A 15,209-nucleotide genomic window follows, 5' to 3' on the forward strand; every position below is an offset into this window, starting at 1 on the left:
AGAAGGTATTATGGAAGAAACACAAAAGGAGTATGTATAACAACCAGTTGCATGAGAAGTACAAAGAGCAGGCGAGGAAGGTGACTAGCTTGATAAGGGTAGCAAAAATGCAGTATGAGCAGCAGTTAGCTAAAGCGGCCAAAAAAAATCCTAAGGAGTTTTTTGGATGTCGCTAGTAAAAGAAAGAATGATTATGTTAGAATGGGATTGATTGGTGAAAACGGAGGAATGATAACTGCTGCGGAGGTTATAGTTGAGATATTTAATGAGCAATTTCTAAAGGTATTTCATTCTTGCGAATGTGACATCATGCAGAACTTGAAAGTAGTGGGAGAAGAGGAGGAGGAACTGTTAGTAAGTGAACAGGAGGTATATGAGGAATTGAATAGACTTGATGTAAATAAGGCTGTGGGACTTGATGCTATTTCACCACGTGTCTTGAGGGAATGTGCCAGAGAGTTAATAACAGCTTTTGTATATCTTTTCAACATGAGTCTCTCACTGGGTCAAGTTCCAAAAGAGTGGAAAGAGGGTAAAATTGTTCCAATTCATAAGGGAGGTGATAAGAGTAAGGCTTTGAATTATAGACCGGTCTGTGTGTCTGGAGTTGTGGTCAAGGTATTAGAGAAGGTAGTTAGGAATAAAGTTCAGAATTGGCTTGACAATAGAAAAATACTCTTTGGTTGCCAGCATGGATTTACTAAAGGAAAATCATGCTTTAGCAACCTGCTTACTTTTTATAATAAAGTGACAAATGCGTTGGATAAGGGTATTGCATATACAGGGGTATATTTAGATTTTGCAAAGGCGTTTGATAAATTGCCACATGAGAAGCTGGTAATTAAATTGGAACGGATGGGGCTGAACAGTAGATTGGTTCACTGGATTGGAGATTGGTTGTCTGATAGGTATCAGCGAGTTGTCTATGGAGGAGCGATATCCCAGAAGAGGAAAGTTACTAGTGGTGTACCTCAAGGGTCTGTTTTGGGTCCATTGCTGTTTAATTTGTATGTTAATGATATCTGGAGAGGTCTGAATGGTGATGTGCAGTTGTTTGCAGATGATGCAAAGTTGGTCAGAGCTATCAGGAGTAGTGTGGATGCTGTAGCTTTGCAAGAGGACTTGAATACACTGTCTGAATGGGTAAATAAGTGGGGATGTCAATTCAATGTCTCAAAGTGTAAGGTTTTGAAATTTGGGAAGCAGAGATGGGATGTAAAGTACACAATCGGTGCAAATATCTTGGAAGAGGTAGAGGAAATGAGAGATCTGGGAGTGATTGTAGACAAGGACCTAAAATTTCGAGGACATGTTACTAAAATAGTGAAGACAACACAGCGGATAATGGGAATGATGCGGAGGACATTGACTTGTAGAAGTAAGGATGTTATGGTTCCTTTGTATAAGGCTTTGATCAGGCCACAAATGGGTTACTGTGCACAGATCTGGTCACTTGGTTTTCAAAAAGATGAAATTGCGTTGGTAAAAGTTCAGAGGCGATTGACTAAGGTGGTTTCTGGTCTCTGGAATGTAGAGTATGAAGACAGATTGACAAAATGCAATTTGCAGAAATTGGTGGATAGAAGGAGGAGGGGGGATATGATTGAGACATATAAGCTGTTGAGTGGTTATTACCAGATTAACGTCGGGGAGGTTTTGCACAGAATGGGTGAGGATAGCAGGAGAACAAGAGGTCATTCCTGGAAGCTGTATAAGGAGGGTGTGAGCAAGGGAGTGAGGAGCAGGTTTTTTGCATGGAGAGTAGTGAGTGATTGGAATGCTTTGCCCGAGAGTTTGGTGTGTGCAGAGACAGTGAATATATTTAAGGCATAGTATGATAAACTGTGTGTATAACAGTGGACCTCCCACGATGAGTGTTTGACTCCATGGAGGTTTTTATAGTAATAATAATAATAATAATAATAATAATAAGCAGGTAATAAAACTAATGTTTTAAATTTCAAGTCAAACTTTTGTGTTGGGAGTTGTGATTAAATTGTTGGAGATGATACTGAAGACTAAGATTGAGAATTAGATTAACAGCAGCATTTTTTTTTGGATGGATAGCATGAGTTTGTTAGACGTAAATCGTATTTTAGAAATCTACTAATATATTGTAACAGAGTGACAAGTTCATTGGAAAAGGGAAATGCATATAGAGTAGTGTATTTGAATTTTTCAAAGGGTTTTGATACAATGTCAATTAGAAGTTAATAATTAAATTGGAACGTATGGGGTGGATTAGTAGATTAGCGCGATGGATCGCAACTGGCTGTCTTGTAGGTATCATTAACTGGTGTGAGGGGGAGGGGAGCAAATCTCAAAAGATGCATGATATTACTGGTGTGCCCCAAGGGTATATTTGGGGAGTTTCTGCTTATAGTATGTGTTTTAAAGACGTTAAGATAGGTTTGAATTTCGATATTTGTTATACGTATTGGATACAAAGTTGGAAGGAGTAGCGCAGATGTCATATATTTAAAAGAGATATTAAATATACTGTGTGAATGAAGAAGTGAGGTTTCCAGTTCAGTGTTGCAAAGTGTTAGGTTTTCAAAATTTTGGAAGCTAAGGTGGGATGTTGAGTGCACATCAATATATATCCGTTGGATATCAGAGCAGCTCTTAATATACTGAATAAAGAATCGTGAACCAGTGGTTTTGGGACTGACTTTCCCATTTGAAAATATTGCCATTCATCAACCCTCAGTGAGCTAGCGTGGTGAGTTTTGGTCTAATCTTCCAAGATGAAACAAACAGGAATAAAATGACCCTCATTCCCCGTTGGCCAGATTTTTACTACCTATGGTAGCAGGCAGTTAAATATGAAGGCAGGGGATGCTAAGAATCCCTCAGTAACTAGATCATGATACATTTGGAAACTAGAGCTTGGAACTTTAAACTGTAGGACTCTGAGCAATAAAGCACGGCTAACTGAACTAATTGAAGTATTAAAGAGACAAAAATGGGACATTCTTTGACTGTGTGAGGTTACACGTAATGGTGAAGAAGTTATTCAGATAAAGTATGGAGAGACATACTTTATTATAAAGGCCAAGATAAGGAAAGAATCAGTGAAGTTGGATTCATTATTAACAAAAAAAATTGAGAACAACATAATAGAATTTAACAGTATATCCGATCAATAGCAAGTACTCTTATCCAAATCTCAAAAGGATACTCTCTTACGATCATCTATGCACCAACAATAAGTTATACTGATGAAGAACTTAAATCTATCGTGATGTATCCCAAGTTTACAATAAAGGAAAACATAATTTCAGAAATATAATGGGAGATTTGAATGCTAGATTTGGTACACAACAATCAGATTAAAGCTCAATGAGAAATTTGGGATATGGCATGAGAGATGACAGAGGAGCAAGTTAATAGGATTTTCAGAAAAAGAAAACCTGTACTTCATGAATTCTTTTTTTAAGAAAACAGCATTTGGGAAATAGACATAGCAAAGTCCAAATGGAAAAACTAGAGAAATTAACTTTATCTCAGCAATAAGAAAAGAATCTTTCAGGACCGTTCCGTTATAAACACCTTCAACATTGGAAGTGACCATCGTATAGTACGCAGTAAGATCTAAATAAACTGCAAGAAAGAAAGAAAGAAGAATATATTTCGAAGATCAAAGCAAAACATAGGTGTACACATTGGGGCACTCAGGATATAAACTTGGGGAGGACAGAGCACTCAAGATTTAATCTTTGGGGGTACGAGTTGAGTAGACGATTTGCGAATACACACTATACATTGCATACGACCTATGACTGAATAACTGCAGTGATCGCCAATACACTATACCCGTGATCTCCTCTGGCCTGACTCGGGCAAACGAAGAAGCGCTCGGTCCGCCAGATCACTACTTTATTCGCCTTGCGTTCACAGCAGCCGTGATTCTCGAGAGCTATAGAATATTCCCACCTTACGTGACCCCTAATTCATGAGTAGTATAGAAATAGAAGACACATAAATAAAAAATGAATTTTAATTAGAAAAAGATTTTTGGAAAATTTTTTAGTATTTTTTCCTTTTCCTTATTTTTTTGGGGGGGGAGGAGCAGGCCCCTTGTCCTTCCTGGGTGCGCCACTGGATGTACATAAATTCAACATGAAAAAAAAAATTCAAACATGAACTAAACAAGAGATTTAAAAATCTTATGATTCATAACAATGCTGATCCATTAGAAAGTAATGACATTATTGCCCAAAACATTTTACAATGCTCACTTGAAACAGCTGATATCACAGAACAAAAAAAAAAAAGACAAAATTCCTGAAGAAACAAAACAGCTTATTATGAAAGTAAATAACCTGCAGATAAAACGAATACACTGAATTGTGAAACACAATCAGAAAACCTATCCCGAAAGAAATATGAAAATTCAATTGTAAATTCATACAACAAACGATTGACAACACCTGTAAGCTCGAAAAAAGTCAAAAGCAGTTGATGAACAGCAAGAAAGAGATGGTTACAGTCAAACTACAGAACGGGGACCATAACCAGAGATAGATAGGCTATAGCAAAATGAATTTAAGGATTTTAGTAAGTATTATATCAGCATGATAAATTAAAAGGAAGACAACTACGAAATAACTAAAGTGCCACAGATTATACAAAAAGAAGTTACGTGGAACGTCCAAATCTTGCAAAATGGAAAATCTGCAGGTGAGGATGGAGTTATAGCTGAATTGCTAAAAGCAGGTGAGGAAATGATCTACGAAATACTAGCAAAGCTATTCACCTTATGTCTGAAGAACATGATGTACAAGAACGTGAAGAAGGGGCTACCCTAATTCTAATACATAAAAAAGGTGAAGTAGAAGACGTGAAGATCTACCGACCCATCAGTCTACTATTGATAGTTTACAAAGTGTTTGCAAAAGTCTTTGCTCATAGGCTTTCAACAACTCGATACCTAGAGTGCAACCAAAAGAACAGGCAGGCTTTCGAAGTGGCTTTAGAACAATGGACTACATTCAAGTTGTACAACAGATTATTGAATGGTGTAATGAATATCAGTTACCGCTATCTTAATTGTATTGGTTATGAGAAAGCCTTTGATTTGATTCAGTAAAAACTTGAGCAATACTTAAAGCATTGCAGTAGCAGCAAGTGGAGGAGCTATACATCAGGAACATGAAATCAGCATACAAACCAATGCAACAGCAGCAATTTATTTCAAATCTTTTAAAAGCCATGATTTTTTGATTGTCTGTTGATATTTGCATTCCATATATTTTTTTTCCATTTATGTTTAAGGTGTATATAGATTTTTGGATTTCATGTTCACTTCTAGCTAAGAGTATTTGGTCATCTGCAAACAAAAGGGTATTAAGTATAGTTCCACGATCTAGTTTAAATGCAGTTTTTATATTTTCCTTCCAACTGTTTACTAATTCACATATTAAATAACAGTGGCGACATTAGGCATCCTTGACGGATTCCTCTGTTTATTAATTTCCATTCTGTAACTTTTTCATTGATTCGTATAGCTAGTTATTGCAGCAATCAGCTGAATTGGAATGTTTATATTCTTCAGAGTGGACTTAAGGAACGGTTTGTTTCTCAAGGCTCTCTCTAATGCTTTCTTGTAGTCTACAAATGCCATGTGCGTTTCTGTGTTGTATTCCTTTATCAATGCTCGACCTTCATTTTCCAAAGCTATTTTGTTCTGCTTTTAAGTTTATGTTCTAGATATGATTTAAGTTTTAAAGTTAATATTCATGTATATAACTTATAACCAGTATTTAGAAGACTTATTCCTCTGTAGTTTTCATAGATTTACTTGTCTCCTTTTTTATATATTTGATTGTTAATTGTCTCATTTCCAAGATTTTTGGATTTTTCCTTGCTTCCAGATACCATGAAATAATTCTAAAAGTGGTTTGTTGAATAGAATTCCTGCATATTTTATATGAGTATTTATTACATGTTCTCCTGGGGATTTTTCTGATTTCCTTTGCTGGATTGCTGGTTGGATGTCTTGTAATGTTATTTCTTCCACTGTATAATTAGTAGTAAACATTATGTCAATTTTAGAATTGTCACTACCTTGCCATAAGGTTTGGAAGAAATCTAGCCAGGTTTTCTCTTCGATTGTTTCAAGGTTTACTTTTTCTTTTACCTCCTTATTCATATTCCTTAGAATTCTCTATGTATTTGGTCTCTTCATTGTAACATCTCTTTCCAATTTTGCTATGAAGTTATCTCGTGTTTCTCTATTCTTTTTTCGACATGCTTTTTTTTGCCATTGTCTTTTTGTATTTATAATTAATTTCTGCTTCTACTAAGTTTGTTTTTCCATTGTTTATATACTTCTTTCTTATCTCTGATTATTGCTTCCATGTTTTCATCCAAGTTTCTTATTATCTTTCTCCTCGTCCATTTACTCTGTTGCTGCATATAGTAATACATTTTTAAAAATTATTCCATTCTATTTCTATATCACCATTTCCTTTTATTTCTTTTAGTTTTTCACTCCATAGCACAATTGGAAAAACAACGGAACATTGTGCTCTTCAGTTGGAAAACACCTGGGTTCGATTCTCGTAGTGACGAGGGCAATTCTTATATGGGCTTTTTCAATTGAAGGTAAGTTAGCCGATCTTATACGGTGGTAGCAGCGTTATTCTTCAGGAACTCGGTTTTTTTTTATCCCGCCTACATAAAAATCAGCCTTCAGAACACGCGCAATTTAGAGAAAAAAACACTGTTTTTTGGGGGGATGATGGGCGGTAGATGGCGTTGATGGCAGTAGTGTCGATGTAGGAGAATTAAGTACTAGTTAAGACTATAATGGCTATTTAGAGCCTTAGTACTATTGGAGACAGAGAGATGTATTTAGCGAGGTAGAGTAGAATAGAGTGCCCTCCCGCAATGAGACCTTGGACTCACTGGAGGTGTAACGTAATAATAATAATAATAATAATAATAATAATAATAAAGGTAGTTGGTATTTTTATCATCCTAGACTTGAACTTTAGAAGATTCCTGGAGATTTCTTTTTGTACTGTTTGGTTAATTTTAAACCATCTTAGGGGATATTCTTAATTTTCATTGAAAGAGATAATGATCAAATTCTGTTTCTGCACTTCTAAATACCCGGCTATCTGGTATAGGGTTCCCATAATGTTTTTTTAAAATCTGGGACATTCTGAAATTTTTACTTAAAATACCTGGGATATTTTGTAAAAAAACAGGACATGTTAAAAATTAAGAAAACCCAAAATAAAACTATTATATATGTTGCACTTTAAATTAAATACTACTCACATCGGCTACATTCAGTAGAGGTAATTTCATATTCATATGTTCTTTTAATTGCAGCATATCGATAGAAATTATTGGGGTTTCTTTATATTGTAGAGACAAAAATGGCCAAATTACTAAACAAACATAAAATCAAAGTGGCTTTTCTACCGCTGGAAAAAATTTCAAGATCTCTACATCCCCAAAACGTCCACATTATCCTTTAAAAAAAACAGGTGTATATGTGTAGCTCAGTGGATGTAGCGTTTGCACACAATGGCGCTTAACCGCACGAAGGAAGACTTCTTGGTTTCGAATCTAGTCGGCGACTAGAAGAAGTTTTTCTAAGCCTTTTTTCTACCAGTTCCCGAGTTAGTCGATCTCTGGCACTGGAAAGCGGGTTTTTTCTCCCGGAAACTCGGGTTTTTTGTCCCGTAAACTCAAGAAAATCGACCTTAGAACCCACATTATTTCAGATATTAAATACGAGTGTTAGGATTAGGATGGCTCAACAAGTGCCGCCACACCACGAGATGGCGGCACTTGTTGAGCCGTCTCTCTTCACTGCGTGCCGCTTAAATAGTGATAGCCTTGGGCCATCTATCTCTGATTGGGTACCAGTGGAGATTGAACTACCCACTCAGTCTCCAAAAGTTAGATAGGGCTTAAAAAAGACATCGCCTACTCCGTATATACGGGAATAAAAAGGCGTCAGCTGATTTTTTTTTTACATACATTAACATTAAATCCACTTTTAAAAAGTGGATTTAATGTTAATGTATGTAAAGAGTTAGTTTTTAACAAAAACTAACTTTAAACAAAAACTAACTATGCATTTAATACTCCTAGAATTTATACCCTGCTTTGTAAAATGAGCAAACATTTCACGCCATTTATCACTGACACTTTGATCCTTCTGTTCACTCCACTTCAAATTTGCTTTCACAATATTTTTTTCACATATACAAAATCATCAAATAAGTCCTCTTCGTTCAAAACTTGGTGGCACTGTTCTGCATGAATATGATGCTTTCTTGTATGTTCTTCCAAGTCACAGGATCCTTTCCCTTCAAATTAATCCAATCCATTAACTGAAGAGGTGGGAGAAATGGTGTATACCACTCCTGAATATATTCAATACAAGTGCAGCAGAAATCTACTGCATAGCTTTCAAACTTTTCAACTGTTATGTGTCCTTCTTTTTCTAACTCTTACAACTGTTTTCTCACAGTAGTTTTAAGAAACGTTTCTGCCTTCCTACAACTTAACCTTTCCACCAGTTTGTTTGTTTCATCCTTCACTTCAATTACTGTTTTATCTTGCTTTTCAATACATTTAATGGTATCATAAAGTGTTTTTAACTGGCTGGCAAGGAAATGCAGGAGTGTAATTGAAGTGGATTTTGAAAGAAATTTTTGAGACTGATAGGACATTTGTCAATAGAGAGAAAATATGACTTCAATGAAGGGAACATATCAATAACCCTTTGGATTGCAGGCAAAAGAGAGAGCCATCTTGTTTTATTGCTACCCAAAACAGTTTTATACTCTGTGTTTGTGAATTCACAAAATGATATAAGGTTCTCAACTCGTACACAATATATGTGGAAATGTTGGTAAATCTTGTTAATTATTAACTGAAGATCGATAGGTAAGCAATCGGAAGCAGTCTGCAAAGCATTGTGTATCATATGTGCAGGTCAACCAATTAAAATTAAATTATTCACAGTTTCTTGCATTTTGAAGTATAGATTATTCTTTCCCTTTCTCATCTTTCCACCTAAGTTTGCATTTGTATTATCAGCTAATATAGCAATAACCTTTTTCAGGAGATCTAACTTCTGTAACACTTCCAACACATAAGAAAATAAACGTTCTGAAGTTTCACTACCTAAATTAACTAACTCCAACACATTCACCTTCACACCTTTCTGTGGATGATAGTATCTAATGACTAGAGGCACTAATTTCATGTCAAAGTGGTTCGATGAATCGATTAGTACTGATATAAAACGAACTTCTGTTAGCTCTTCTTCAATCTGCTTTGTCGCTAAAGGCGCAATAACATTGGTTATTATTACCTTCCACTTTGTTTGCGAACACCTAAATTTATCGGTGAAAATTTTTTTTCACGATGGTTGTTATGCAGTCCATGGAGTTAAAGCTGTGGTTATGCACCGCTGTGTGATATGCAAAGGTTTCTTCCTGCGCTTCCAGTGATAACTCTTTTTTCCATTCACTCTTGGTTTTCACAATTAAAAAATTACTTATACTGCAGTTGGAAGCTTTACTTCGAACAGCAGCTTTTATGTTCTTTGTTTTCACGTGGTTGACTACGTCTGACCTACCGCCATGAGAAATGCAAAATTTACAGTTACATAAAGTACATTCCACATTTTCACCTACACCTTTAATGAATGGAAATTCTCTTCCAATATTAGCATTAATACTGCACTTACGTTTCGGCATTATAGGGGTAGAAAACGATAAAAATTACAACAGGAAAAAAGATCATCGCCATTAGTAACTATTATTAGTTATATTATATTATTATGTGACACCTTCAGGGAGAGAGAGAGAGAGTGTGTGCCAACAGCATCGAACGATTAAAATTTCCAACTACTAACTGCGCTCAAACTTGCTTAACGTTTTGCGTGAGCCATTGGTAGCAGAGGCTCTACCAATCGACCAACCTTTCAAAGGTTGGTCGATGAAGTATTATTTGGTCGTATAGTATTATTTATAATACTATTTATTATTATTATAAATAATAAATAAATAAAATTTATTCTTATAAAGGGCCTAGAGGCTATTTTTCCGGCAACGTAAATTAAGTTAAGGGGATAATAAATCCCTCATTATTTTAAAGCCGGATAGGATTTGATTTCGATCTCCGAGTTTCGTATCCGGTTTTAAAATAATGAGGAATATATTATACCTTAACTTAAAATTTATTATTATTAACATTGTAATAGAAATTGGTACTAAAAACGAGATAAAATCCGTTTTCCATTTTTTTCCTGAAGGATGCTTAAAAAAGTGGGACATTTGGAATTAACTCGGGACATTTTTATAAAAAAACGGGACTGTCTGGAGAAAAAGGGACGAATGGGAACCCTAATCTAGTATCATGTTAGCTATTGTATAGTTTATTATACTTTATAGATTGCTTGTTTCCCAAGTGAATTTATGATAATCTTTATGCTTGAAAAAAAGTGTTAGTAATTTTAAGTTATTTTATGGATAAAAACCCCTAAGTTTATATCCATTTTTATTGCATTTTGTCACTATTTGTTCTTATATTCGTACCTCGTGGAATGTTCCTTATTCCAGCATTAAAATCTCTCATTTTAATAGAATATTTGTAAATCTGAATAAAAGGCATTGCTATCATCCCCCTCTCCTTGCTCTGGGTCATAGATACCTGTAATATTCAGGAAGCCACGGCTTATTCGTAATTCTAGATATCTCTCGCTCCAGTATTTGTAATGTGAGTTTTTCAATTGATTTGTGAATAAAAGTAATTACTCCTGATTTTGCTTTTTCTTCCTTTTTGACTGTAAGTATACAGGGTGTTCGGGATAAATTTGACATATTTATAATTAATTATATTTTTCCGTAAGTTACATGTATTAACACACACTTCTCTTCATTTAAAAGTTTGGACCCTTCTTCATTCATATACAAGATGTCAGAAAGGATGGATAGCTGGAACCCACCTGAATCATGGAAGAGAATAACTTGTATCATGATGATTCGTGCCCGCCATCAAAATAAGGATATTACGACTGCTGCCCAATGCTCCCTGAATACAGTAAAAACAATCAGGCATGAACTAGAGACTTGCAATGGTGACTACGAGGATGTAGCAAGAAGAAAGATCCCTAGCAGACGATCTGATTGCGTTCGTACAGCAGAATTCCTCGCAAATCTGCAGGAACAGGTGTTGAAGAACCCTGGCATTGGAATTCGGGCTTTGTTCGTGGAGTTGCTAACTGTAGTCAAGCCCTGGATAACAAGGGTAGCCAATGGTAGGCCGTATGTATGGCAGCAGGATTCGGCCCCTTGCCACACCTCTGGGAAAAGTCAAAAATGGTTGTCTGAAAATTTCTACGACTTCACCAGTCCAAATGTTTGGCCTCCAAACTCCCCAGACCTTAACCCTATGGATTATTTTGTATGGGGCGCAGTTGAAAAAGACACCAATCGCACTTCCAGTAATACAAAAGCCCAGTTAATGGATAAAATTAAAACAGTTTTTGCGGCCCTTCCCAGGAAGACTGTAGCATCAGCTTGTTCGAGGTTCCGAAGCAGAATTGAAGCTGTGATCGATGCTAATGGTGGTTATTTTGAGTAAATCTTGTTGATAGTATTGTAATTAACTCTGCCTGTAATGTTTTTTTGTCAATTCATTAAATTTAATAGATACAAAGAAGATTTTCTTTTTCCTTACGAAACTGTCAAATTTATCCCGAACACCCTGTAGATTAGATATAATTATCAGTTTCATCTGAGCCTTTTTGTTTTTTCTCTGTTTCTGCTTGGTTGGTTTATTCCTTTTAGTCGTTTCTGACCCTTGGTGACTGTAGGCTTGCCCACCAGGTGTTCTCGGTGAGATTTTTGCAAGGTAGTTCACCATCTGCCCCCCTCCTCCACAATTTTATCCGGGCTCGGGATCGACATATGGCTGGGACGTATTCATGACTGTAATCCATGTGTGTTCACGGGGACGGCTTGCCTATTCTGGGGGAAGAAAAACCCGAGTTTCCGGGTGAAACACTCCTACTTCGGTATAAACCAGCTAACTCACCTTCCGTGAGATCAAATAAAGGTTCTTCATGTCACTGATTGGAATCGAACCCAGATTTTCCCCATCAAACTTCGTCTACACTGACTGAGCTACGGAGGCTCTTTGTTTCTTTTATTATTCCTAATTTGATATTTCTTTCTATTAGGGTTTGTCTGGATCTTGATGTTTTTGATGTAATGTGATGGATACTCCTGATATTCTAAGCAACAACAACCAGATATTCTTATTTATTTTCATTTTTTCCTCTTTTCTTATCCCACTCATATCAATTAACCTATCCGAATCTTTTTCCAGAGTGACAGTCCAGTCACTTCTTTCTTGAGACATTGGAGTGAGGAAAGATTCAGCTGGGTTGGTTACAGGCCAGTAGCCTACTTTGGTGGTGTGGCTGCCACCCTAGGACCTCCAAACTTTGCCTAAGTCTCCCATTTCTCGTTTGTACCTAAACAAGCTTCCCTCTCGGGTCAGTACCCAATCTTGCACTTGGTTGCTCAGGTTTCACGGTTCACCCCGAGGATATGAGAGTTGAATTGGGGAGAAGAGGCTAGTGGTCCTACTTGAGAGGATGATATATTATTATTATTATTATTATTATTATTATTATTATTATTATTATTATTATTATTATTATTATTATTATTAGGAGCCTGTGTAGCTCAGTAGAAGTGAGTGGAAGCTTGGAATCTGACCAGAGCAGACGTGTTTAGTGGAGCTCCTCGTTTTGAGTGTTTAGTGCTTTCTATAGTAAGTGGGTGCGATGTAAGCCGATTATATATGCTAACGCCACGCGATCGCTAATCGCTTCCTTCCAGGAAAGATGCCTAATATCGCGGGTACATCCAGTAATTCTATGTACATGGTATGGCCGCTGCTAATGAGAAGTCCACGTTGTTTTCCATGGAAGGGCTAGCAGGTTTTACCAATGAAGTTTTCTTCTGACCGTTTATTTGACCGGACCCAACTGGCTCCCCACACACTGAGTAAGACATAATTGAAAGCCTCAAAACGAAGGTAAGAGGCTCTGATGTTTGGCACCTCGGTGTTATCAAATTTAATTATATTTTTGTTATTAGTTTTAAGTCCCTTACTGTAAAAGAGTCATTTGTAAATCTTAAAGAACTAGATGTCTGTAAACTAAAATGTAAAATTATACCCATTGCCAAAAATCGTAAAACTGATATTATCATACACTGGTTACCTCCCAAATCCCAAACAGACTTGTGTCAATGCACTTTGAGAAATTCGAAAAAATCGAGTGCATTGAACATGTAACCAGTAACACTAGGGACAAAGAGTGGGCACATGTCCTTTCTAATAAAAGAAAGGTAACCATCACGCTGAATGAATGGACAAAAACAGAAGAAATACCTTATGTTATAAAGGTACAAAAAATGTCGGAATTAGTCATCATCCCAGGACGTCCCCTGCATGCTTTCAATGCAGAAAGATTGGCCATTTAAGAAAAGATTGCAATGCAACGAAATGTGAGCAGTGTAATCGAATTGGCCATAACATGAAAGAATGTCCTGGGCAGACATACGCTTCCATGTTAGCAAAACGAACGGCCGTAGACCAGCCAAACATACAAAATGAGCTGGAAAAAGCAGATGATGTTCAATAAAATAGCACCTGCTTAGAAGTAAACGAGGAAAATACCTCCGAAAATAGCAAAAAAGTACCACTAAAATCAAGCAAGCTGCAAGAAGAGGGAACATCCTGTGCAACCTCTGAAGAAGATAGAAAGGACATCGCAGAAGGTAAGGAAAATGCCAAAAAGGATGAAGATAAACTGCAAGAAGAGGAACCATCTTGCATAACCTCTCAGAAACAAAACTTAGAGAGGACATTGCAGAGCAAAAAAGAACATGTCAAGAAGAATGATGAAAAGCAGCCTACAAGTCCGGAAAATCAGGGGGAAACCAAAAAAAAAGCCCAAATGCATTCACCCCAGTGAGAAGGAACAAAATGAAATTTACGCCAAACGTAAAAGGAAAAAGAAAAAAAAAAAATCAGCTAACGCCTTTTTATTCCCGTATACAAGGGAGTAGGCGAGGCCATTTAGCCCTATCTAACTTTTGGAGACTGAGTGGGCAGTTCAATCTCCACTGGTACCCAATCAGAGACAGATGGCCCAAGGCTATCACTAATTAAGCGGTACGCAGTGAAGAGAGACGGCTCAAATGTGCCGCCATCTCGTGGTCTCTAACCCTAACACAATATATTTATGTCTGAAATAATGTGGGTTCTACGGTCGATTTTCTTGAGTTTACAGGACGAAAAACCCGAGTTTCCGGGAGGAAAAACCTGCTTGCCCGTGCCAGAGATCGACTAACTCGGGAACCGGTCGAAAAAAGGCTTAGAAAAATTTCCTCTAGTCGCCGCTAGACTCGAAACCAAGACTTCCTTCGTGCGGCCTAGCGCGGTGGTGTGCAAACGCCACATCCACTGAGCTACACAGGCAAAAAGAGATAAAGATAAAATAAAACCTCAGAGAGGAAAGATCTGCTAATGTCAAAAAAATTATGAAGAAACCGATCAATATAGTGAGCATTAATTGCAATGGGGCTAAACAGCAAACAGTCACAGAAATTATTAAGAAACACGATACATCAGAACCACACAGACATTGTAATGCTACAAGACACAAGACTGCATACAGACTCAAAAACAGAAAGAAAATTTCACAGAAGCCTGCAGTCTCATTACTACATCGTTGGCGAGCCAGCACAAGGTAATGGGATTGCAGGTTTATCAACACTCATCAGAAAAAGAAGCAACATACAAATAATATCACACAGCACCATAATAGAACACAGAGCGTTCGAGGTTGAAATAGCCTGGGGAGACCAAATAGTATCGTTAATCAACATATACATCCCAACAGAACACAACTACAAAAAACATTTCTGGGATTCACTTGAAAATGAAATGATAAACATAAAAAATATCATAGCCTCCGGGGATATGAACTTCATAGAAAATGACAAATTAGATAGGGAAATTAAAAATATTTAAAAAAAATAATAACTTCACACACATAATCCAGCGATGTCTTATAAAGGACACATTTCACTTACTATACCCTACACGGAGGGAAAATATACATACTTTTCTCCCACCAATGCCTCGCGGGT

Source organism: Typopeltis vanoorti, chromosome 9, assembly GCF_054136105.1.
Source record: "Typopeltis vanoorti isolate ZY-2024b chromosome 9, IOZ_Tvanoo_1.0, whole genome shotgun sequence".
Lineage (NCBI taxonomy): Eukaryota > Metazoa > Arthropoda > Arachnida > Uropygi > Thelyphonidae > Typopeltis > Typopeltis vanoorti.